This window comes from Lepus europaeus, chromosome 18 (genome assembly GCF_033115175.1).
Source record: "Lepus europaeus isolate LE1 chromosome 18, mLepTim1.pri, whole genome shotgun sequence".
In the NCBI taxonomy this organism is placed as follows: Eukaryota; Metazoa; Chordata; class Mammalia; order Lagomorpha; family Leporidae; genus Lepus; species Lepus europaeus.
The window spans coordinates 44,441,603-44,466,223 of record NC_084844.1 but is presented as its reverse complement, the minus strand read 5'-3'; the positions used below and the strand labels follow the sequence as shown (position 1 = coordinate 44,466,223).

The following is a 24,621-nucleotide window of genomic DNA, read 5'->3' as shown; positions in this document are numbered from 1 at the left end:
GTCTTAAATTTATTTTTTGTAGACACATTTCTTCCATCACTGTAGTCAAATATGATCTAATTTACTCAACGTCAGCAAATTACTTTCTTTGCTGGGCTAACATGCAAGTAACTCAGAAATTTATTTTAGTGGGGCCTTCATTTTCATATTTCAGCTTAGTGATGAAATTCTTATGTGTCCTTCTTCTTGGTCCCAGGTGGTTACAGGGGACCAAGCACATAGGCCATTCTCTGCTGATTTCCAGGTGCATTAGGAGGGAGCTGGATCAAAACTAGAGCAGCCAGGAATCGAACTGGTACCCATATAGGATGCCAATGCCACAGGGCTTAACCTGCTACGCCATAATGCCGGCCCTGAAATAATCCACTTTAAATTTTCTAACTTTTTTTTTTTTTTTTTTTTTTTTGACAGGCAGAGTGGACAGTGAGAGAGAGAGACAGAGAGAAAGGTCTTCCTTTGCCGTTGGTTTACCCTCCATTGGCCGCCATGGCCGGCGCGCTGCGACCAGCGCACCGTGCTGATTCGAAGGCAGGAGCCAGGTGCTTCTCCTGGTCTCCCATGGGGTGCAGGGCCCAAGCACTTGGGCCATCCTCTACTGCACTCCCGGGCCATAGCAGAGAGCTGGCCTGGAAGAGGCGCAACCGGGACAGAATCCGGCACCCCGACTGGGACTAGAACCTGGGGTGCCGGCGCCGCAAGGTGGAGGATTAGCCTATTGAGCCGCGGCGCCGGCTCTAACTTTTCTGACCATTCCTTTCCTGTCAGTTGAGAACACCTTGATATTCCAGGGTTTAGTCTGGAAACATCAATGTATATTATATTCTTTAAGCATAAGCTAGTGTCACTGTATAATAAGTGTAATACCTTTGTCATCCCATTCAATAATAAAATGACCTATATTCTACTGTACTTTAAAAGCATGACATTAGTAATCCACTTTATTAATTTTGACATGATGGACATGCACTGGTAATAATAATAAAATGTTACAGTTAAATGACAGGCATTGAGTTGTAAGCATATTACAGCAATTTGTAATGTGCCAAACAGCAGTGTAAAAGGATGAAATCACACATAAATAGTATCTACTACAACTACTCAACTCTGTAGCTGTATCACAAAAGTATCCACTGACAAATAACTTAATGACTCTGGCTGTATTCTAATAAGACTATTTACTGGTACTCAAATTTGAATTTCATGCAACTTTCAGGTGTTACAGATTATTCATCTTGGGACCGGTGCTTTGGCATAGTAGGCTAAGTCTTGGCAGTTCCAACATCCCATAAGGGCACCAATTCCTGTCCTGGCTGCTCCTCTTCAATTCAGCTCTCTGCTTATGGTTTGGGAAAGCAGCGGAATATGGACTGAGTGTTTGGGATGTTGCACCCGTGTGGGATACCTGGAAGAAACCCCTGGCTTCTGGCTTTGGATTGGCCCAGCTCTGGACATTGTGGCCTTTGGGGAGTGAACCAGCAGATGGAAGACCTTTCTGCCTCTCAGATAAATAAATAAATAAAATCTTTTTAAAAAATTATTAATTTTAAAATTTTTCCTACTTTCTAAAAATGTCAAAAGCATTCTTAGCTGGAGGCCATGAGAAAATGGCAGTAATGGGTGGCGCTTACCCTAGCTGTTAAGACACTGGTTAAGGGGCTAGTGCTATGGCACAGGGGTCTAAAACCTCAGCTTGCAGTACTAGCATTCTGTTTGGACACTGGTTCAAGTCCTGGAAGCTCCACTTCCAATCCAGCTCCCTATTAATGCGCCTGGGGAAACAGCAAAGAATGGCCCAAGTCCTTGGTCCCCTGCACCCATGTGGGAGACCCAAAAGAAGCTCCTGGCTCTGGATTGGTTCAGCTAAAGTCATCACAGCCATTTGGGGAGTGAATGAGCAGATGGAAGACCTCTCTCTCTGTCATTCCCTCTCTTTTAAATAAATAAATCTGGGGAAAAAAAAAAAAAAAGACACTGGTTAAGATGACCATACCCAGAACAGAGTATCTGAGTACTGATTTCCAGTTCTGGCTCCTCACTCCAGCTTCCAGGTAGTGCAAACTGTGTGTGGCAAGAGTGATGGCTCAAGTGGTTGGATTCCTAAGAAACACATGAGATCTGGACTGCAGGCATTTGAGGAATAAACTATTAGATAGGAGCTCTCACATGTTCTCTCTCTCTGCCTCTCAGATAGACATATACATACATAAATAGATACATACGTACATACACACATATTAGGCATTAAGGCAAATTTGCCCCTTCGGCCAATTTGGCAAATCCTGACCTATACAATGGAGATTTATGAAGCAATAAGAAGGAATGAAGATGGGGCAGGCATCGTGGCACAGTGAGTTAAGCCGCCTGTTGTGATGTCCACACCCCATGTCAGAGTACCCGCTCAAGTCCTGGCTACACCACTTTTAATCCAACTCCTAGCTAATATGTTTAGGAAACAGGGGATGACAGTTTAAGTACCTGAGTCCCTGCCACCCACACGGCTGGATGGAGTTCCTGGATCCTGCATTCAGCCTGGCCCAATACCAGATGTTGTGGCCATTTGGGGAGGGAATCAGTAGATGGACGATGTATCGCCCCTACCCCTTTCTGTCACTTCTGCCACTCCACCTTTTAAATACATAAATAAACAAATATATAGAATGAGGAATAATTCTACATATGCTACAGAACAATAGACTACAATTTTATAATAAATAATGCAAAGTACCGAAGAGCATATATAATATGCAGCCTTTTAAGGAGGGCGAATATGAGAAAAGGTATGCTAAACAATGAAAGGATAACTAAAAGCCTATTCCAATGGCTACCTACAGACAAAGAGATAAAGTGGAGAGGATGGGAATTTAAGCAACATTTCTTTCAATGTACCCTGTTTTATAAATTTGAGTTTGAGGTTGTAAATGTTTTATGTCATTATAAAATCAGACATGATTCAGAATAAAAAGAAAATTAACAATTCTTAAGTCAGAGTCAAGTTAAAACAAATTTTACCCTAACTGTGCTTTAAATCAATGGTTTGACTTCACACAGAAGAATAATTTCAATTTTTTATTTTTTTGTTTTATTTTGACAGACAGTGAGAGAGAGAGACAAAGAGAAAGGTCTTCCTTCTGTTGGTTCACTCCCCAAATGGCCGCTACAGCCGGCGCTGTGCTGATCCGAAGCCAGGAGCCAGTTGTTTCTCCCTGGTCTCCCATATGGGTGCAGGGCCAAAGCACTTGGGCCATCCTCTACTGCCTTCCTGGGCCACAGCAGAGAGCTGGACTGCAAGAAGAGCAACTGGGACTAGAACCTGGCGCCCACATGGGATGCCGGTGCCGCAGGCGGAGGATTAACCAAGTGAGCCGTGGCACCAGCCCATAATTTCAATTTTTAACATTGTATTTCGACTACTATGAAGGAGCCCAAGGACCAAATCACTGCATTATTTAACTATCTTAGCTATCATATTATTAATGATTATATTGGAATTTTTATTCTAAAACTATTATGTAAATATTGTCAGACACAACAAATGAGTAACTGCATTAATGTCAAGAGCAACCAAGATGAAACAAACATAAATACAAAATCAAAGTAAAAACCTTTCAATTTGTGGCTGGCGCTGCAGCTCACTTGGCTAATCCTCTGCCTGTGGTGCCAGCACCCCGGGATCTAGTTCCGGTTGGGGCGCTGGATTCTGTCCCGGTTGCTCCTCTTCCAGTCCAGCTCTCTGCTGTGGCCCGGGAAGGCAGTGGAGGATGGCCCAAGTGCTTTGGCCCTGCACCCATATGGGAGACCAGGAGGAAGCACCTGGCTCCTGGCTTTGGATTGGTGCAGCGCGCCAGCCATGGCGGCCATTTGGGGGGTGAACCAACGCAAGGAAGACCTTTCTGTCTCTCTCTCTCTCTCTCTCACTGTCTAACTCTGCCTGTCAGGGGGAAGAAAAAAAAAAAAAAAACCTTTCAATTTGTAACTTTAACTTAAGGCATCAGCATGAACTAGTGATTTAATCTACACTAAATCAAAACACACACTTAATTCCTAGCTCTACCTAATAAAATAGGCTAGAAACCAATGGATTTATGGCAATGATGCCAATTGGTGGCTTTGGGAAAGGAAAAGTGTAGTTAAGTCTGAAAACAGAAAAGGCTGTGGCATGTCAGGTAAAAGCACTGCCTGCAGTGCCTGCATCTCATATGTGTGCCAGTTCGAGTCCCGGCTGCTCCACTTCCCATCCAGCTCTCTGCTATGGCCTGGGAAAGCAGTAGATGATGGCCCAAGTCCTTGGACCACTGCACTGGCATGGGAGACCCAGAAGAAACTCCTGGCTCTTGGCTGCTGCAGCCATCGGGGGAGTGAACCAGCGGATGGAAGACTTTTTTCTCTGCCTCTCTGTAACCCTGCCTTTGAAATAAATAAATACATACAAAAAAAAAAAAAAAAAAAGAGGGGGAATAGCTATAAAAGGGAAAGAAGCTATGAAAGAATACTTTTAAAGCATGCAAAATGAGACTCATAAGCCATCTTAGAGGTTCTCACTGGAAAACAGGCAATCTGGGAATCACACAGAAGTAAAACTAAAATGAAACATCAAACATACTGTAATCTACTAGTATGGACTATTTTAAAGAAAACACATTCTGCTAGCATATCATTAATTCTATAAACAAAGGAAAAAACTGACATTTATCTTACATTTTCTGAAAACAAGGGAGACTTTTTCTTTGTAAAAATAGTCCAACTAGGGGCTGGCGCTGTGGTGTAGTAGGCTAAGCCTCCACCTGCAGCACTGGCATCTCATATGGGCACCAGTTCATGTCCTGGCTGTTCCTCTTCGGACCCAGCTCTCTGCTAATGACCTGGGAAAGCGGCAGAAGATGGCCCAGGCACTTGGGCCCCTGCACTAGCATGGGAGACCCGAAGAAGCTCTTGGCTCTTGGTTTCCGACTGGCCTAGCTCCAGCCTTTGCAGCCATTTGGAGAGTGAACCAGAGGATGGAAGACCTTCCTGTCAGTTTGTCCCTCTCTCTGTAACTCTACCTCTCAAATAAATAAAATATTTAAAAGAGAGAGAGAGAGAGAGAGAGACAGAGAAATAGTCCAACTAATAAAATGAAGGAATGACAAAATATTTTTATACCACTAACAAAATAAAATACCAGTTCAATCATTATCCATGGTTACTAATTAATGTCTTTAATTGAAAAGCTTTAAAATAATACTTGAAAAGCTATGGGAAAAATAATACCTGAACCCACTAATCAATTTCACATCACAAAAAAACTCAAGACACCAAGGGCTTCCCAATGAAATACAAAGGGAGTTACAAAATACTATGTATTCTTGCCATAATCAAAAGAGAAGAAGAAAAGATCAGTTCTCAAGTTAATCAGGATTCCATATCTAACCACCAGCTTATAGGAAATACAAAGGCTAGAGGAACACATTAACTGACAACTTCAGGATGCAATTAATAAAATCCAAATTATGAAAACGCTGAAGAATAATGTTGGTTCAACAAGTTAACTGCAAGGAAAAACAAAGAAGGAGAGCGATAAAGAGAGACTTAAACATTTTAAATTAAATGTGAACTTTGTTTGGCATGATGGTTCAAACAAACAACTGTTAAAAGTTGGGAGGAGGAGGAGGAAGAAAATTTTTTTGAATCAAACTATGCGGAGATTATGTATAGTAAGATACATAACTAAGAAATTGATACGGAAAGTTTTAGGAGGAATGGGGCAGGTGTTTGGCAAAGCAGTTAGGATTCTCCTTGGGATGCGTACATCCCGTATCAGAGTGCCTGGGTTCAAACCCCAGTTTGAGTTCCTGGCTCCTGGTTTCCATCTGTCCCAACCTGGCTACTACAGGCATTTGGGGAGTGAACCAGAGGGTCAGAGATCTCTCTCGCTCTCAAATAATAAAAAATAAATAATCTTAACTTAAAAGCCATAAGAAAACTGGCTCTGGGGTGTATCTGGCTGCAAATTTAAAGATAAAATTATATTATATCTGAAATCTGCTTTAGAATAATCAAGTGGAAAGAATGGAGTAAGGGGGTTATGTATGCAATAAGATTAACAATTTGTTGAAATTTTTCAAAGCTGAGCGGTTTTACAGGGAGAATTTTCTGTTTAGAATTTTCCTATGGTTAATTCTTAATTAATGGCTTAACAAACTTGCAGAAAATATTCACAGTACACACTTCTAATAAAGGATTTACATCCTGAATATACAAAGTAATAAAAATTCAATAGGACAAACCAATTTTTTTATTGGCAAAATACCCGAACAGATACTTCACTAACCATGATACAAAAATGGCAAAGAAGCCCAGGAAGATATGCTAAACATTGTGAGTCTTCAGGGAAACGCAAATTAAACCCTCATCAAATACCACTACATGTGTTCTTCTTTTTTTAAAATTTTATTTTATTTATTTTTTTGACAGGCAGAGTGGACAGTGAGAGAGAGAGACAGAGAGAAAGGTCTTCCTTTGCCGTTGGTTCACCCCCCAGTGGCCGCTGCAGCCGGTGTGCTGTGCTGATCGGAAGGCAGGAGCCAGGTGCTTCTCCTGGTCTCCAATGGGGTACAGGGCCCAAGTACTTGGGCCATCCTCCACTGCACTCCCGGGCCACAGAAGAGAGCTGGACAGGAAGAGGAGCGACCAGGACAGAATCTGGCGCCCCGACCAGGACTAGAACCCGGTGTGCCGGCGCCGCAAGGTGGAGGATTAGCCTATTGAGCCACGGCGCCGGCCTACATGTATTCTAATGACTAAATAAAAAGTGTACTGGTGAAGATGTGGAGGAATAAGAACTCATAACGTTGTTAGGAGTGTCAAACAGTGTAATACAATCATTTTGGAAAACTGTTTAACAGATGCTTATTAAGCTAAATAAATATTTACCACATGATAATGCATAGTTCCATAACTAGTTAGCATTAACTCAAAAGAACTGAAAACATAGACACACAAAAAACACTTATACACAGCAGCTTTACTTCTAATAATTCAAAATAAGAGGCGAGTTTTTGGCCCAGGGGTTTAAGTTGCCTCTTGCAACAGCCATATCTCATATCAGCGTGCCTAGGTTCAAGTTGTAGCTCTGCCATACATTCTTTCTTACTGCTGATACACATCATGGGAGGCAACAAATGATGGCTCCAAAGTTGTTGGGTCCCTGCCATCCACATGGTACCTTAGGATTGAGTTTCCTGCTCTTGGCTTGTGGTAGTTGTTTGAGGAATGAACCAGCATACGGGAGATCTGTCTTTCTGTCTCTGACTTTGCCTTTCCAATAATTTTTTAAATGCCTCAAACTGTAAACAATAGAAATGTCTATCAAAAAATGAACACATAATAAAATTATGGTATACTCATACAAGGAAATATTCATAACACTTAAAAGGAATAAGCTAATGATATTTGTAGCTTTCATTTTAGGATTCTAAAAAGACAAAGCATACTAAACCAAAAGTAAATATAAGGGAGGAAATAATAAAGAACAGAATAGAAATCAATGATATAGAAAACAAAAGGCCAACAGACAAAAAACATAAATACCAAAAGCTGATTCATTAGGGAAGGGTTATCAGTGAGGCCACTAGCCAAACAACCAAGAAAAAGATGAGACAAACATGCCCATTAACAGAAATGAAAGAGAATAACATTATTAACCCTACAAACATTAAAAGGATGAAAAAATACAATGACAGTGAAAATCTGTAGGGTCATACTTTTTCTTTAAGTCTGTTTATTTATACTTGAAAGACTGACAGAAGAGAGAAATCTTCTGTCCATTGGTTCACTCCCTAAATGCTCACAACAGCCAGGGCTGCACCAGGCTGAAACAAGGACCTAGAACTCCATTAGTGTCTTCCAAGTGGGTGGAAAACTGACATCTGCTGCCTCCAAGGGTGCACATTAGCAGAAAACTGTACTGGAAACAGAAGCAAGCCTCAATCCCAGGGACTTAAGATTTGGGATGCACACATCCAAAGAAGCAGCTTAAGCCACTATCCCACAGCAAATGCCCTCTCTAAGGTTATACATTTGACAAGAGATGAAATGGACAAATTATCTGACAGATGAACTACCAAAACCCAGTCAAGGCCGGCGCCGTGGCTCAACAGGCTAATCCTCCGCCTTGCGGCGCCGGCACACCGGGTTCTAGTCCCGGTCGGGGCACCGATCCTGTCCCGGTTGCCCCTCTTCCAGGCCAGCTCTCTTCTGTGGCCAGGGAGTGCAGTGGAGGATGGCCCAAGTGCTTGGGCCCTGCACCCCATGGGAGACCAGGAGAAGCACCTGGCTCCTGCCATCGGAACAGCGCGGTGCGCCGGCCGCAGCGCGCTACCGCGGCGGCCATTGGAGGGTGAACCAACGGCAAAAGGAAGACCTTTCTCTCTGTCTCTCTCTCTCACTGTCCACTCTGCCTGTCAAAAAAAAAAAAAAAAAAAAAAAAAAAACCCAGTCAAGAAGAAACAGACAACCTGGCCGGCGCCATGGCTCAACCGGCTAATCCTCCGCCTTGCAGCGCCGGCACATCGGGTTCTAGTCCCGGTTGGGGCGCCGGATTCTATCCCGGTTGCCCCTCTTCCAGGCCAGCTCTCTGCTATGGCCCAGGAGTGCAGTGGAGGATGGCCCAAGTCCTTGGGCCCTGCACCCGCAGGAGAAGCACCTGGCTCCTAGCTTCGGATCAGCGCAATGCCAGCCGCAGTGGCCGTTGAAGGGTGAACCAACGGCAAAAAGGAAGACCTTTCTCTCTCTCTATCTGTCCAAAAAAAAAAAAAAAGAAATAGACAACCTGAATAGTCATATGTATATTTAAAAAAAAGTCAAATGTATGGTTTAAAATATTCCCTGATAGAAAACTATATCTATCTATCTATCTATCTATCTATCTAATAAAAAGAAATAAGACTAGCCGGCGCCATGGCTCACTTGGCTAATCCTCCAGGTTCTAGTCCTGGTTGGGGCGCCGGGTACTAGTCCTGGTTGTTCCTCTTCCAGTCCAGCTTTCTGCTGTGGCCCGGGAGGGCAGAGGAAGATGGCCCAAGTGCTTGGGACCCTGTGCCCGTGTGGGAGACGGGGAGGAAGTACCCGGATCCTGGCTTCGGATCGGCACAGCACTGGCTGTAGCAGCCATTAGGGGAGTGAACCAACAGAAGGAAGACCTTTCTCTCTGTCTGTCTGTCTGTCTCTCTCTCTCTCTCTAACTCTGCCTGGCAAGAATTTAAAAAAAAAAAAAAAGAAAGAAAAAAGACTGTAGGTATGGAAAACATAATTATATATATGAAATGTAGAAAACAGCAGGGAGGGAAAATGGAATATTGAGATATAAGTCTAATCATATGAATAAAATTTTTATTACTAGAAAAATTAAACCATGATAAAAGAAATCAAGGCTGACATAATGAAATAGAGAAATGTTTTGTGTTCATGGACTGAATGACTCAATGTTGTTATGGGGTAATTCTACCATAACTGATCTAAAAATTCATTAATTCATAGATTGAATACAATCCTAATGTCCTGTTGTTGTTGTTATTGTTCGTAGATATTAGCCAATAAATTCTAAAATGTATATGAAAGGCAAAGATCCAAATCAGCCAAAGTAAGTTCTAGAAAGTAAAATAAAAGGGGCCAGCACAGTGGCATGGAAGGTAAAGCCACTGCCTGCAGTGCTGGCATTCCATATGGGTGCCAGTTTGAGTCCCAGCTGCTCCATTTCTGCTCCAACTCCCTGTTGGTGTACCTAGGAAAGCATCAGAGGACAGCCTGAGTCCTAGGGCCCCTACACCCATGTGTGAGACCCAGAGGAAGAGGATGGCTTCTGTTTGGTCTGGCCCAGTCCTGGACATTGTAGCCACTTGGGGAGTGACTCAACGAATGGAGTACTTCTCTCCTGGTCTCTCCCCCTCTCTAACTCTGCCTTTCAAATAAATAAAATAAATCTTTAGGAAAAAAAAGTAAAACAAAGATGAAGGATCCACGCTACCAGATTTCAAGACTTAATATAAAGCTACAATTAAGATAATGTGGTACTTAATGAAAGGACATACTGTTCAATGAAACAAAATCAAAGTCCAAAAGCAAACCATAGGATAAACTGATTTTTGATAAAACTGCAAGAGAATATAATCTTTTGAAAAAATGATGCCATATCAATTGGACATCCCCATGCATAACTTATAAAAAAATTTAATTCAATATGGCTCATGTGTCCCCTTTTAAAAGGTAACACCATAAAATGTTTAAAAGAAAAATCAGGAGAAAATACTTGTGACCTGAATTAGGCAAAGGGAATTTAGATACAATACCACTAACATGATCCATAAAAGGAAAAGTTGCTATTGTGGACTTCATCAAAATTAAACACTTTTGCTCTTGCAAAGAATACCTGTTAAAAGAATAAAGTCAACCCACAGACCAAGAGAAAGTATTTCAAATCACATAACAGAAAAAGAATTTGTATCCACAATATTTGAAGAACTTTCAGTACTCAACAGCAGAGTCTACAGATGAACACTTGAGTAACAAAACTATAATGGAACTCCAGAAGCAATTACTATGTGAGAATAGTGGTTAACTTAGGGAAAAGGAAAGAGTTGTAATTGGGGTGAGACACACATAAAAAATTCTGGAGTGGCTAGCTGGTCAAGTTCTATTTCTTGCCCTAAGTAGTAGTTATAAGAGTAGTTGTAAAACTGTATGGTTCTGCATACATTCCTATGGACTTACTTCTAAAGGTACAGCTAAAAGCTTGCCATGGGACACCAAATCCCATTAAGCTGGGTAGTAATAATGGCATCTTAAGTGTTAAAGATATCATTTTGTATTAAATTGATCATATAGATAGAAATAAGTGCTAAAGGGACAAAATAAATAAGATTGAGTGTCTGGTAATAACAATAGATATAATTAAAAAGGAGAGAATGTTCCAATATGGGAAGCAGTTCACATAGCAGACTCAGAATGAGCACTCTGACCTCAGAATCAGCCCTTAAGGCTTCCTGGTCTGGCTGAAAAGCACATGAGAGTGTTTCAGGCATGGAAAGGCAAGATTTTGTGACAAAAAAAAAAGTCTTTTTTTTTTTTTTTTTTTTTGACAGGCAGAGTGGACAGTGAGAGAGAGAGAGACAGAGAGAAAGATCTTCCTTTGCCATTGGTTCACCCTCCAACGGTCACTGCAGCCGGCGTGCTGCGCCTGGTGCACCGCGCTGATCCGAAGGCAGGAGCCAGGTGCTTCTCCTGGTCTCCAATGGGGTGCAGGGCCCAAGTACTTGGGCCATCCTCCATTGCATTCCCGGGCCACAGCAGAGAGCTGGCTTGGAAGAGGGGCAACTGGGACAGAATCTGGCGCCCCGACTGGGACTAGAACCCAGTGTGCCGGCGCCACAGACGGAGGATTAGCCTATTGAGCCACGCTGCCGGCCAAAAAAAAAGTCTTACATGAAGGATCTCTGTGAGTGAGACCTTGTGGAAAGAAGGTGCCATCAAAGAAAGATGTACTTTTCTCTGAAGGGAAGAGAGAACCTCCACTTTGTTTATGGCTTTGCCTAAATACTGACAGAGACTATAGACTCAAAAGCCTTCCATAGCCTTGGCAGCTCATGTCAAGAGCCTCAGGTGATCACTGGCATCATATATAAGAGTGTTAATTGCTAAATTAACAGGAGTCACTGTGCACTTACTCCCCATGCAGGACCTCAGTCCTCAATGAATTGTACTATGAAAATTAACTGTAAAACTTGTTCTCAAATAGTTTTTTATATTTTGTGTGTGTGTGCAAACTGTTGAAATCTTTACTTAGTATAAAGTTGGTCTTCTGTGTATAAAGCTAATTGAAAATGAATCTTAATGGAGAATGGGACTGGGAATGGGAGAGGGAGGAGGAAGTAGGGAGGGAGTGGAGGTGGGAGGGGGGTATGGTGGGAAGAATCACTAAATTCCTAAAGTTGTACTTACAAAATTTGTACTCATTAAATAAAAGGTTTCTAAAAAACAAAAAGAGTAGCTGATTTATAATAGTTTTTCAAGCTATATATTTTAGTTATGTTTTATTTTTATAATAAAAAATTAAAATTTTAAAAACTGTATATGCAGCGTGCTGGTTCAAGTCCCAGCTGCTGTGCTTCAGATCTAGCTCCCGGTTAATGAATCTGGGAAGGCAGTGGAAAAGTACTTGGGCCCCTGCCACCCATGTGGGAGATCCAGATGGAATTTTGGGCTTCTGGCTTTAGCCTGGCTCAGCCCTAGCTGATACAGTCATTTGAGGAGCTTACCAAAGGATGGAAGATCTCTTTTTGCCTCTCCCTCCCTTATCTTTCCTTCTCTCTCCTTCTCTCTCAGTGTTAATTCTGCCTTTCAAACATTTTCAAATAATTAAATCATTAAAAGAAATTGTATATGCAATATAGCATCAATTACATACAAACTTCAGAGAAAAGAGGGCAGTATTCCAAAATATTATTATTTTAGATATTTATGGACAATATTATGAATATTCTAAAAGTCTATACTTTATGTTCCAAATTATTTTTTAAAGATTTATTTATTCATTTGAAAGTCAGAGTTACACAGAGATAGAAGGAGAGGCAGAGGGAGAGAGGGAGGGAGGTCTTCCATCCACTGGTTCACTCTCCAATTGGCCACAACGACCGGAGCTGCGCCGATCCGAAGCTAGGAGTCAGGAGCCAGGAGCTTCTTCCAGGTCCCCCACACGGGTGCAGGGGCCCAAGGACTTGGGCCATCTTCTACTGCTTTCCCAGGCCATAGCAGAGAGCTGGAACAGATGTGGAGCAGCCGGTTCTTGAACCAGTGCCGACTTGGAATGCTGGCACTGCAGGCGGCAGCTTTACCCACTACACCACAGCACTGTTCCCCCAAATTTTAAACAGTAATCATATGCTCAATTTCTTTAATCAGGAAAAAAGAGAAAAAAAATCCAACATTTATTCATCTTCTTTGGACTGTTCAAGATCAAAAACTGAAAATAAAATGTATAAAAATATGAGAGGACAAATGCGGTGCAGCAGGTTAAATCGCCATCTGGTATGCCCATATCCCATTCTTGGAGTGCCTGATTCAAATCCTGGCTACTCCATGCTTCCTAGGTAGCTTCTGCAAACACACTTGGGAAGCAGCACATGATACTTGGGTCCTACCACCCACATGGGAAACTGGGATGGACTTCCAGGCTCCTGGCATTGGCCTGGCCTTGTCCAAGCTGATTTAGGGAGTGAATCAGCAAATGAAAGAGATCTGTCTCCATGTCTCTCCCTATCTGTCACTCTGCCTTTCTTTTTTAAAAAAATGACAACTCCAAAAACATTAGTACCCATTTATATCACAATGTTATGCTAGACTTAATAATATATAGTAATTCATAACTGCTTCTTTTCTATACACAAATTTCCAAACATAATTTATTATAAAAGTTGGCAACATCCTGGTTGCTCTGCACTTATTCAGCATACTGCTACAACAGGGTCATTAATGTAAAATGACAAAGGTCTTGTCCACTTTTAAATCACTGTCATGAAAACTACAGGAAAAGAAACAGCAGAAAGAAGCTTTCACAGCAGCCCTAACAACAAACTTCATAATTCTTCTAGTCTCCTGAACATACACACATGATATCCAAAGTACAGAACATAAGTTGATAAACTAGGTATCAGGCTAAAAAGCATAACTGCTTATCAATACTGTGAGACTACAGATAGAATCTTCTTTTAGAAAGGGCTATCGGAGCCAGCATTTGGCATAACGGACAAAGCTACCACCTGTAATGCCAGCATGGGTGCTGGTTCCAGTCCTGTATGCTCCACTTCTGATCCAGCTCCCTGCCAATGTGCCTGAGAAAACAGTGGAAGATGGCCCAACTGGTTAGGACTCTGCACCCACATGGAAAACCTGAAGAACCTCCTGGCTCCTGGCTTTGGACTAGGCCAGCCTGGCCATTGCAACCAAGGGAATATCTCTCTCTCTCTGTAACTCTGCTTTTCAAATAAATAAATAAAATCTTTAAAAACAAAACAAAACAAACAAACAAAAAACCAACAAAACTTGGCCAAGGACTAGGAAACCACCATAAACTGGCAATAGTTTATCTTCACTAAAGAAATATGTCTTGGGGCCAGTGCTGTGGCATAGTGGGTAAAACCACTGCTCATGGCGCTGGCATCCCATATGGACACTGGTTCCAGTCCTGGCTGCTCCACTTCCAATCCAGCTCCCTGTTAATGTGCCTGGGAATGCCTTGGGAGGACAGCCCAAGTCCTTGGATTTCTGGAGCTTCAGGCCTCAGCCTGGTCAAGCCCTGACCACTGAGGCCATCTGGGAAATATACCAGCAGATGGAAGCTCGCTCTCTCTCTCACTCTCTCTGCCTCTCCTCTATAACTCTTTAATCTTACATCTTGAGGCTAGGGTTGTGGCACAGCAGTTTAAGCCATCACCTCTAATACTAGCATCCCATATGAGCACTGGTTGGAGTCCTGGATGTTCCACTTTCGATCCAGTTCCCTGATAATGCACCTGGGAAAGCAGAGGAAGATGGCCCAAGTGCTTGAGCCCCTGCCATGGAAGACCCCGATGGAGTTCTAGGCTCCTGGCTTTGGCCTGCCCCAGCCCCAGCTGTTGCAGTCATTTAGGGGAGTGAACCAGTAGATGGAAGATTGAGTATATCCCCCTCTCTCTAAGTCTGCCTTTGAAATAAAAATAAATAAATCTTTAAAAGATAAAGAAAAGAAATATGCCTAGAGAAAAATGGTTGCCTTTTGAGGTAAGACTGAAAGCTTCACCATACAGAAAGACAACAAATACACTACTGATCCGTGGTTATAGGCTTTTCTTTTCTTTCTCTCTTCATGCCAGGAGCAGGGAAGAGTGTAATTTGCTCAGCTGTTATTAAGTTTGAAAATGACAAATTAGGTGCCAGTGTTATGGCATAGCAGTCAAAGCTGCTGCTTGGGACATCAGAACCCCATCCAGGCACCGGCTGTGTCCCAGCTGCTCCACTTCTGATCCAGCTCCCTGCTAATGGTCTTGGAAAAGCAGCAAAAGATGGCCCAAATACTCAGACCCCTGCCATCCATGTGGGAGACCAGGAGAAAGCTCCTGGCTCCTGGTTTTGGTCTGGCCCAGCTCAGGCTGTTGTGCCCACTTGGGGAGTAAATTAGGGAATAGAAGATCTCTCTCTTTCTCTCTGTAATTCCTCTGCCTTTCAAATAAATGAATCCTTAAATAAAAATTACAAATCAAATCGTGTAATAGGAAATTCTACCTCAACCAACTGCTGAGGTGTTTCATAACACACATCAAATCAACTTTATCTCTTTACATTCAACAGCACAAATGCAGCTTGGTTTAATATATTGTGGGCATGTAGGGAAAGAAACAGCAGATGGAAGATCAATCTCTCTCTGTCTCTACCTCTCTCTGTAACTCTGCCTTTCAAATAAATAAAATAAATCTTTAAAAAAATTTTTTTGCTTTAGATGCCTGCATCCCATATTAGAGGCTCTAGGCTGGCATACAATTCAGCTCAAATTCCAGCTTCCTGTTAATATGGACCATAGGAGGCAGCAGGTAATGGCTCAAGTAGTTGGGTACTTTCTACTTACAAGGGAGACCCAGACAGTACCCAGCTCATGGCTTTGGCATGGTCCAGGCTCTACTGTTGGAGGCACTTGGGGAATGAACTTACAGAAGGGAGACCTCTCTGTGTGTCTTTCTTTCTGTCTGTCTGTCTCTCTCTCTCTATATATATATATACATATATACATATACACACATATCTTTCAAATAAATGAAATTTAATTTTAAAAAAGCACAGTAATTGTCACAAAACTGTACTTTTAAAAAAAATCAACAAACCACCAGAGTAAACAGGAAACAAAGAAAATATAATTAACTCTTAAGTATAGAAAAAGATCACAGAAAAGCACAAGAAACATTACACAACAGGACAAATCTTAAGTATATCTTCATGACAATAAATGAATAAAGAAGTTAAAAATCTTTATTTGGGGTAAAAAAGTCAAATTCATCTATCTAAGAGATACACTCAAAATAAATGAAACAAGAAACTGGAATATCAGTGGCCATGTTTAGTGGAAAAAAATTAAGTTGCAGGATAACATATAAACTACAGTATGCTCTCATTTGTGTGTGTGTGTGTGCATGCTACCATCTACTACCTCCATGGTGCACATTAGCAGGAAGTTGAAATCAAAAGTGGAGCCAAATCTGAAATCAAGCACTCTAAAGGGGATGTAGGTATCCTAAGGACTTTTTAGCCAAATGTTCATCTGTGCCCAATATACTTCTACCCCCTCTGTTTAGAAGTTGTGCAACATTGGAAAAGTCAACTAATAAATACCTTAGTTTCGGCCGGCGCCGCAGCTCAATAGGCTAATCCTCCGCCTGCAGCGCCGGCACACCAGGTTCTATTCCCGGTCAGGGCACCGGATTCTATCCCGGTTGCCCCTCTTCCAGGCCAGCTCTCTGCTATGGCCCGGGAAGGCAGTGGAGGATGGCCTAAGTGCTTGGGCCCTGCACCCCATGGGAGACCAGGAGAAGCACCTGGCTCCTGCCTTTGGATCAGCGCGGTGCACCGGCCGCAGTGACCATTGGAGGGTGAACCAACAGCAAAGGAAGACCTTTCTCTCTGTCTCTCTCTCTCTCTGTCCACTCTGCCTGTCAAAAAGAAAAAGAAAAAAGAAAAAAAAAAAAGAAAAAACCACCTTAGTTTCATGATCTATAAAAAAGCACCACTGGGGCCAGCACTGCCATGCTACTGTACCTGGGAAAGCAGTGGAAGATGGTCCAAGTCCTTAGACCTCTACACCTATGTGGGAGGCCATTTGGGGAATCAATCAGCTGATGAAAGATTCTCTCTCTCTCTCTCTCTCTCTAATTCCACTTTTGTAACTCTGAGACCTTTCAAATAAATAATTTTTTCCTTGTTGAAAAATATATGATTTATTTTAGTCTAAGAGAAGTAACAAGTATAAAGGAAGTGCATTCTAGAGAGGAATAAGAAGTTCAGGTCATAAAATATAAAAGTAACAAAATTTACTTTCCATTAATAAGGGCAATAGAACTCTCGACTTAGCAGACATTAGTGCTTCCTACACAAGCAAAATACCGTGAAACTAGGCACTATGAACTGGTTTCAAGACACAGCATTTCCAACAAACTGTGACGTTAGTTCAATTTGCAGCCCACATGAGCTTGAGCTGAAAAGAAAGAACAAAAAGCAAGAAAAGGAACCAGAAAGACAGTGTTCCAAGGTTTCCTTAAAAAAAGTTTTATTTTTTTAATATATTTATTTGAGAGGCAGAGTTACAGACAGACAAAGGGAGATCACTCCTCAAATGGCTGCAACAGCCAGAGCTGGGCTCAGATACAAACCCAGGAGCTTCTTCTGGGTCTCTTACATGGGTGCAGGAACCTTTGGGCCATCTTCCATTGCTTTCCCAGGCCATAGCTGAGAGCTGGATTGGAAAAGGAACAGCCAGGACACTAACTGGTGCTCAAATGGGATGCCGGCACAACAGGCAGAGGCTTAATACGTGTCTAATAGACCACAGCGTAGGCCCACAGGGCTCTAATTTATAAAATGATAAAAAAAAAAATTTACTTCCAAAACATACAAAGCTCTATTCAACAAAGAAATCTTAAAAAAAAAAAAAAGAAAAGAAAAGAAAGAAAAGAAAAAATCTTCCTTAGCCAATCATACTTAAGCACTGTACAGTCACACACAGGAGCTATAGCACCCTCCTAAAGGTATGACACAATGCCTTCTGCTCCTTGGTAATTAACCTCGCTTTAGATTAGGCCCCAACTACCTCTGGGTGCCCACTAGGTGCAAGGTCTAGGCTCTATGTCATTGAACCAGCTTGTTCTGAACACAACAATGATGGCACCAGAGACAGAGTGGGCAGCTGGTTTTATTTATTTGATGCTTTTCTATATAAAGTTTAGGCAAGCTAGGCCTCCTGTATGTGGATGGCAGGCAGGGATAAAAGGGCAAAGTAGGCTACGGAAGAACCCCAACTTATCCTGGAGTAGGTATAAACGCAGTTTTGACTGAACTCTCCCCACACAAGAACAGAAAAAACTACCCTAAAAGTAATTTCTAAGGAGGGTCCACCGAAGGATACCTTCTCATACTTGAGCTGGGGAATACTGGAGCTGCTGCGATTAGAAAGAGGACCCCAGGGGGATTGGGATCTGCCCTATGGACTGTGAAAGGTCTTCCAACAGGTGTAGGGGTAGCCCTTCCTCAGCCTGGTGCTCAGCACATATCTCCCCCATGTCAGGTCTAGCGCGCTTAGGTATGAACCAAGGCACATGGAAGCCTAGGAAGCCCCAGAACACACTCATCAAAATGAAAGGCACCATGAGGTTCTGATAAGCCATGGTTGCTGCCAGAAATGCCAGCCCCTGGGGCCGGCGCTGTGGCACAGAGGATTAAAACCCCCGCCTGAAGTGCCGGCATCCCATATGGGCATTGGTTTTAGTCTAGGCTGCTCCACTTTCATTCCAGCTCTCTGCTATGGCTTGGGAAAGCAGTAGAAGATGGCCCAGGTCCTTGGGCCCCTACCCCACGTGGGAGACCAGGAAGAGGTTCCTGACTTTGAATTGGCTCAGCTCCGGCCACTGCAGCCATTTGGGGAGTGAACAAGCAGATGGAAGACCTCTCTCTGTCTCTACCTCTCTCTATAACTCTTTCAAATAAATAAAGATAAATCTTTAAAAATAAATAAATAAATAGGCCGGCGCCGTGGCTTAACAGGGCTAATCCTCCGCCTTGCGGCGCCGGCACACCGGGTTCTAGTCCCGGTTGGGGCGCAGAATTCTATCCCAGTTGCCCCTCTTCCAGGCCAGCTCTCTGCTATGGCCCGGGAAGGCAGTGGAGAATGGCCCAAGTGCTTGGGCCCTGCACCCGCATGGGAGACCAGGAGAAGCACCTGGCTCCTACCTTCGGATCAGCGCGATGAGCCAGCCGCAGCAGCCATTGGAGGGTGAACCATCGGCAAAAAGGAAGACCTTTCTCTCTGTCTCTCTCTCTCACTATCCACAATGCCTATCTAAATAAATAAATAAATAAATAAATAAAAGAAATGCCAGCCCCTGCCTCACCACCTAACTATGGTCCCACCCCAAAAATAAATCTTAAAAAATAAAGTAAAATAGTACCATATTATTATTCTTAGAGTCGATCTAAACATTATTATTGCTGAGTAGTATTCTATTATTGCATGAATATACCATAGCAATTTCTTTTCTTTTTAAAAGTGTATTTTTGTTTTAAAAATCAGAGTTACAGAGAGGGCAAGACAGAGATCTTCAATCTGCTGGTTCACTCTCCAGATGGCCACAATGGCCTGAGTTAGGCCAATCTGAAGCCAGGAGCCAGGAGTTTTTTTTTTTTTTTTTTGACAGGCAGAGTGGACAGTGAGAGAGAGACAGAGAGAAAGGTCTTCCTTTTGCCGTTGGTTCACCCTCCAATGGTCGCCGCGGTAGCGCGCTGCGGCCGGCGCACCGCGCTGTTCCGATGGCAGGAGCCAGGTGCTTCTCCTGGTCTCCCATGGGGTGCAGGGTCCAAGCACTTGGGCCATCCTCCACTGCACTCCCTGGCCACAGCAGAGAGCTGGCCTGGAAGAGGGGCAACCGGGACAGGATCGGTGCCCCGACCGGGACTAGAACCCGGTGTGCCGGCGCCGCAAGGCGGAGGATTAGCCTGTTGACAGGTGGAGTTATAGACAGAGAGAGACAGACAGAGAGAAAGGTCTTCCTTTCATTGGTTCACCCCCAAATGGCCGCTACAGTCGGCGCTGTGCCGATCCGAAGCCAGGAGCCAGGTGCTTCCTCCCGGTCTCCCATGAGGAGTGCAGGGCCCAAGCACTCGGGCCATCCTCCACTGCCTTCCCGGACCACAGCAGAGAGCTGGACTGGAAGAGGAGCAACCAGGACTAGAACTCGGCACCCATATGGGATGCCAGCACCTCAAGCAGAGAATTAACCAAGTGAGCCACGGCACCAGCCCAAGGAGCTTCTTTTGGGTCTCCCACACTTGGGCCATCCTCTATTGCTTTCCCAGGCCATAAGCAGTGGATCCATAGAGGAGCAGCTGGGACATGAAACAGCACCCATATGGAATGCAGGTGTTGCAGGCTGCAACTTTATTTCTATGCCACAATGCCAGCCTCACCACATTGATTTTCTAGAAAATATAAACTATTACCTATTGTAGGCAAACTAAGAAGATTAAAAAACAAATTCTTAACCATACTATCCTATTTAATGATGAAATACTTAAAATTTATTTTATGTATTTGAAAAGCAGAATAATGAGGAGGGGAGAGAAAAGAGAGAGAAAAGGTAATCTTCCGTCCATGGGCTTACTCCTCAAATGGCCACAATAGCCCGGGCTAGGCCAGGCCAAAACCAGAAGCTTAGAAATCCATCTGAGTCTCAAACATGTACTTGGGCCATCTTCTGCTACTTTTCCAGGTACACTGGCAAGGAGCCAGACAGGAAGCAGTACTCCAATATGCAAGGCTAGTGCTGCAGGTGGCAGCTTGATCTGCTGTGCCACAATGGGCTAAAGCCCTGGTTCAAGTCCCAGCTGCTCCACTTCCAATCCAGTTTCCTGCTAATGCACCTGGGAAAGCAGCAGAGGATGGCTCAAGTCCTTGGGCCCCTGCACCCACCTGGGAGACCCAGAAGAAGCTCCTGGCTCCTGGCTTCAGATCAGCTCAGCTCTGGCCATTGCAACCATCTGGGGAGTGAACCAGCAGATGGAAGACACCTCTCTCTCTCTGCCTCTGCCTCTCTGTAACTCTGCCTTTCAAATAAATAAGTATATCTCTTTAAAAATTAAATAAGGGGGCCGGCGCTGTGGCATAGCGAGTGGGGCCAACGCCTGCAGTGCCAGCTTCCGACCCAGCTCTCTATTATGGCCTGGGAGGGCAGTGGAGGATGGCCCAAATCCTTAGGCCCCTGCACCCATATGGAAGACCTGAGAGAGGCTCCTGGCTCCTGGCTTCAGATCTACGCAGCTCTGGCCATTCTGGCCATCTGGGGAGTGGACCAGTGGATGCAGGACCTCTGCCTCTGCCTTTCAAATAAATAAATAAAAATATTTTAAAAATTAAATTAAATTAAAGATAAATAAAAAAGAATATTCCAGGTACTTATTCCTAAATTATTCCAGGTACTTATTCCTAAATAAGAGTGTCTTATTTAGGAAGAATGTCTGGGTTCAAGCCCCAACTCTGCTTCCAATTCCAGTTTCCTGCTAATGAGCACCCATGGGGGCAACAGGTGATGGCTCAAGTAGTTGGGTCCCTGCTACCCAGATAGGAGACCTAGATTGAGTTCTGGGCTCCTGGTTTCTGCCTGGCCTAGCTCTGACTATTGCAGACATTTGGGGAATGAACCAGTAAATGGAAGATCTGTGTCTCTGCCTGTCAAATAAGTAATTTTTTAAAAAGAATATCCATGACAATAAATGTTTTTACCACTGTATACCACAAAAATACCCATGAGTATAAAACAAAACAAATACAAACTAAAACTGCAATAAGAAAACAAACTAATAAGAGCAGGGATTAAAATGGAGCTCACAAGGATACAAATCATCTGGCAGCAACACTCTTTTTGCTCATTCTGTAAGCTCAATGTCAGCACCATTCTCTCACCAAAGACAGCACCCCTACCTATTTTACTTCCCTCATAAGTACACCATCTACATAATCATTTTTACATCCCCTGCATCTAAAATAAAGCTTCCCAAAAATAAAAAGTTTTTCCCAAGTATGTTATGTATCTCTGGAAAAGAGAACAAAGAATGAAACATAGTTCAAAATAAAAATCTTACTTAGTGAAGTAAGAATCTTACTTAGTGAAATAAGCCAGTCCCAAAGGGAAAAATACCATATTTTCTCCCAGACCTGTGAGAACTAATAGAGTACCTAAAATGAAATCCGTAGAAGTGAAATTGACACTTCGAGAAGGGATGACTTGGGGCTGGCACAGTGTGTTAAAGCCCTGGCCTGCAATGCTGGCAACTCATATGGGCGCCAGTTCGAGACCCAGTTGCTCCACTTCCCATCCAGCTCTCTGCTATGGCCTGAGATAGCAGTGGCAGTTGGCCCAAGTCCTTGGGCCCCTGTACCCACGTGGGAAACCTGGAAGAAGCTCCTGGCTCCTGCTTTGGATTGGCGCAGTCCTGGCCGTTGCAGCCAATTGGGGAGTGTACCATCATGTGGAAGACCTCTCTCTTTTTGTGTAACTCTGACTTTCAAATAAATAAATAAATTAATTAATTAATTAAATCTTTAAAAAAAAGAGAGAAAGAGAGAGAATGGATGACTTGAGCTGCCCTTGTCTTGACTGTCAAAGAACAGTTTCGGGGTTTTTTTTTTTTTTCATACTATTTGTTGAACTCTTTCCTTAACATAGAGTTAATCATGTGTGTATAAAGTCAACTGAGGATGGATCTCAGTAAAAAATAAGAGTGGGAATAAAAGAGGAAGGAAGAAGTTTGCAGCTATACAACTGTATAATTCTGCACACATTCCTACAGACTTACTTCTAAGGGTACAATTTAAATACTTGTCATGAGACCCCAAATCCCACTAAGCTGGGTGGTAACAACACTATCTTAAGTGTTAAAGTGTTCATATTAAGTGTTTAAAGTGAACATGTAGATAGGATCAAGTGTTAAAGTGAGCATAAAAATAGGATAAAGTGTTTGGTAATAATAGGTAGAATTAAAAAGGAAAGCATGTTCCAACATGGGAAGCAGTCCACACAGCAGACTCGTAGAATGATAATCGCTTTAACTAACAGTCTGACCTCAGAATCAGCCCTTAAGGCTTCCTGGTCTGAGAGCATTTCAGGCATGGAAGGCCAAGACACTGTGGCAAAAAAATGTTCTACATGAAGCATCTCTATGAGTGAGACTCCAGCACAAAGAAGTGGCCATCAAATAATGATGTGCTTTCCTCTAAAGGGAGCAGAGAATTTCCACTTTGCTTATGGTCTTATCTAAATACTGACAGAGTTTGTGGATTCAAAAGGCTTCCATAGCCTAGTTAGCTCATGTCAAGAGCCTCGGGTGGTCACTGACGTCATACATAAGAGTGTTAATTGTTAACTTAACAACAGAAGTCACTGTGCACTAACTCCCCATACAGGACCTCTGTCCTCAATGAGTTGTATTATGAAAGCTAACTGTAAAACTAGTTCTCAAACAGTTTGTGTGTGTGTGTATGCAAATTGTTGAAATCTTTACTTAGTACAGAGTTGGTCTTCCGTGTACAAAGTTAATTTAAAATGAATCTTAACGGAGAATGGGCCTGGGAAGGAGAGAGGGAGGAGGAGGAGGGGTAGAAATGTGGGTCAGAAGACAGGTATGGTGGGAAGAATAATTATATTCCTGAAGTTGTACTTATGAAATTTGTATTTCTTAAGTAAAATGAAATAAAAGAAAGAACTAACGAAAGAGAGAAAAGAGAATCTCATGACTTCATAATCTATTATATGAATATAAGTGAAGAAAGGCTAAAAGAATGAAAAATAATCCCCAAAGTTTCTAACTTGGAGACTTCAAAAAGGTTACTAACAAAAACAAAAATATGTCTTATAAAAAAAAACTTGTACACAACGTTCATAGTATTTTATTCACAGTAACCAAAAACTGGAAATGATTCAATATCAAGTAACAGGTGACTAGATAAACAAATTGTGGTATACCCAAACACTAGACTATCATTAAGCAATAAAAAGAAATAAACTAGTGATATATGCAACAACATGCATAAATATAGATATTATGCCAAGAAAAAAAAAGCCAGGCACAAAAATACATACTGTATAATTCCATGTTTATAAACTCGAGAAAAAACAAATCTCATTTATATCTGTGTGTGTATATATATATATATATATAATTTTTTTTTGACAGGCAGAGTGGACAGTGAGAGAGAGACAGAGAGAAAGGTCTTCCTTTTTGCCGTTGGTTCACCCTCCAATGGCTGCTGCGGCCGGCACATCGTGCTGATCCAAAGCCAGGAGCCAGGTGCTTCTCCTGGTCTCCCATGCGGGTGCAGGGCCCAAGCACTTGGGCCATCCTCCACTGCCTTCCCGGGCCATAGCAGAGAGCTGGCCTGGAAGAGGGGCAACCGGGACAGAATCTGGCGCCCCGACCGGGACTAGAACCCGGTGTGCCGGCACCGCAAGGCGGAGGATTAGCCGATTGAGCTGTGGGGCCGGCCCAAATCTCATTTATATTAATAGAAATCTTATCAGTGGTAGCATGGGAATTAACAGAGGGGATAAACTGATTACAAGTAGTTTAGGGAATTTTGCAAGAAACCTAAGTGTTCTGTATTGTCATTAAGGTGATCAGTACAGCCATCCACCTGCATATTAAAAATGTACGAGTTAAGCCGGCGCCGTGGCTCAACAGGCTAATCCTCCGCCTTGCGGCGCCAGCACACCAGGTTCTAGTCCCGGTTGGGGCACCGGATTCTGTCCCTGTTGCCCCTCTTCCAGGCCAGCTCTCTGCTATGGCCCGGGGAGTACAGTGGAGAATGGC

General features: G+C 42.9%; 1 protein-coding gene across 2 annotated transcripts in view; it reads right to left on the bottom strand.

Moving 5' to 3' along the window:
• TAOK1 (TAO kinase 1) overlaps positions 1–24,621 on the bottom strand; it is a 155,187-nt gene that overhangs the window by 105,969 nt on the left and 24,597 nt on the right. Inside the window, exon 2 of one of the 2 annotated variants that reach the window (XM_062175210.1) lies at positions 2,476–2,625. The exons of the other annotated variant lie outside the window; for it this stretch is intronic. The gene's annotated coding sequence lies outside the window, so the exon portion shown is untranslated. The remainder of the gene's footprint in view (positions 1–2,475; positions 2,626–24,621) is intronic. 2 annotated transcript variants of the gene reach the window in all.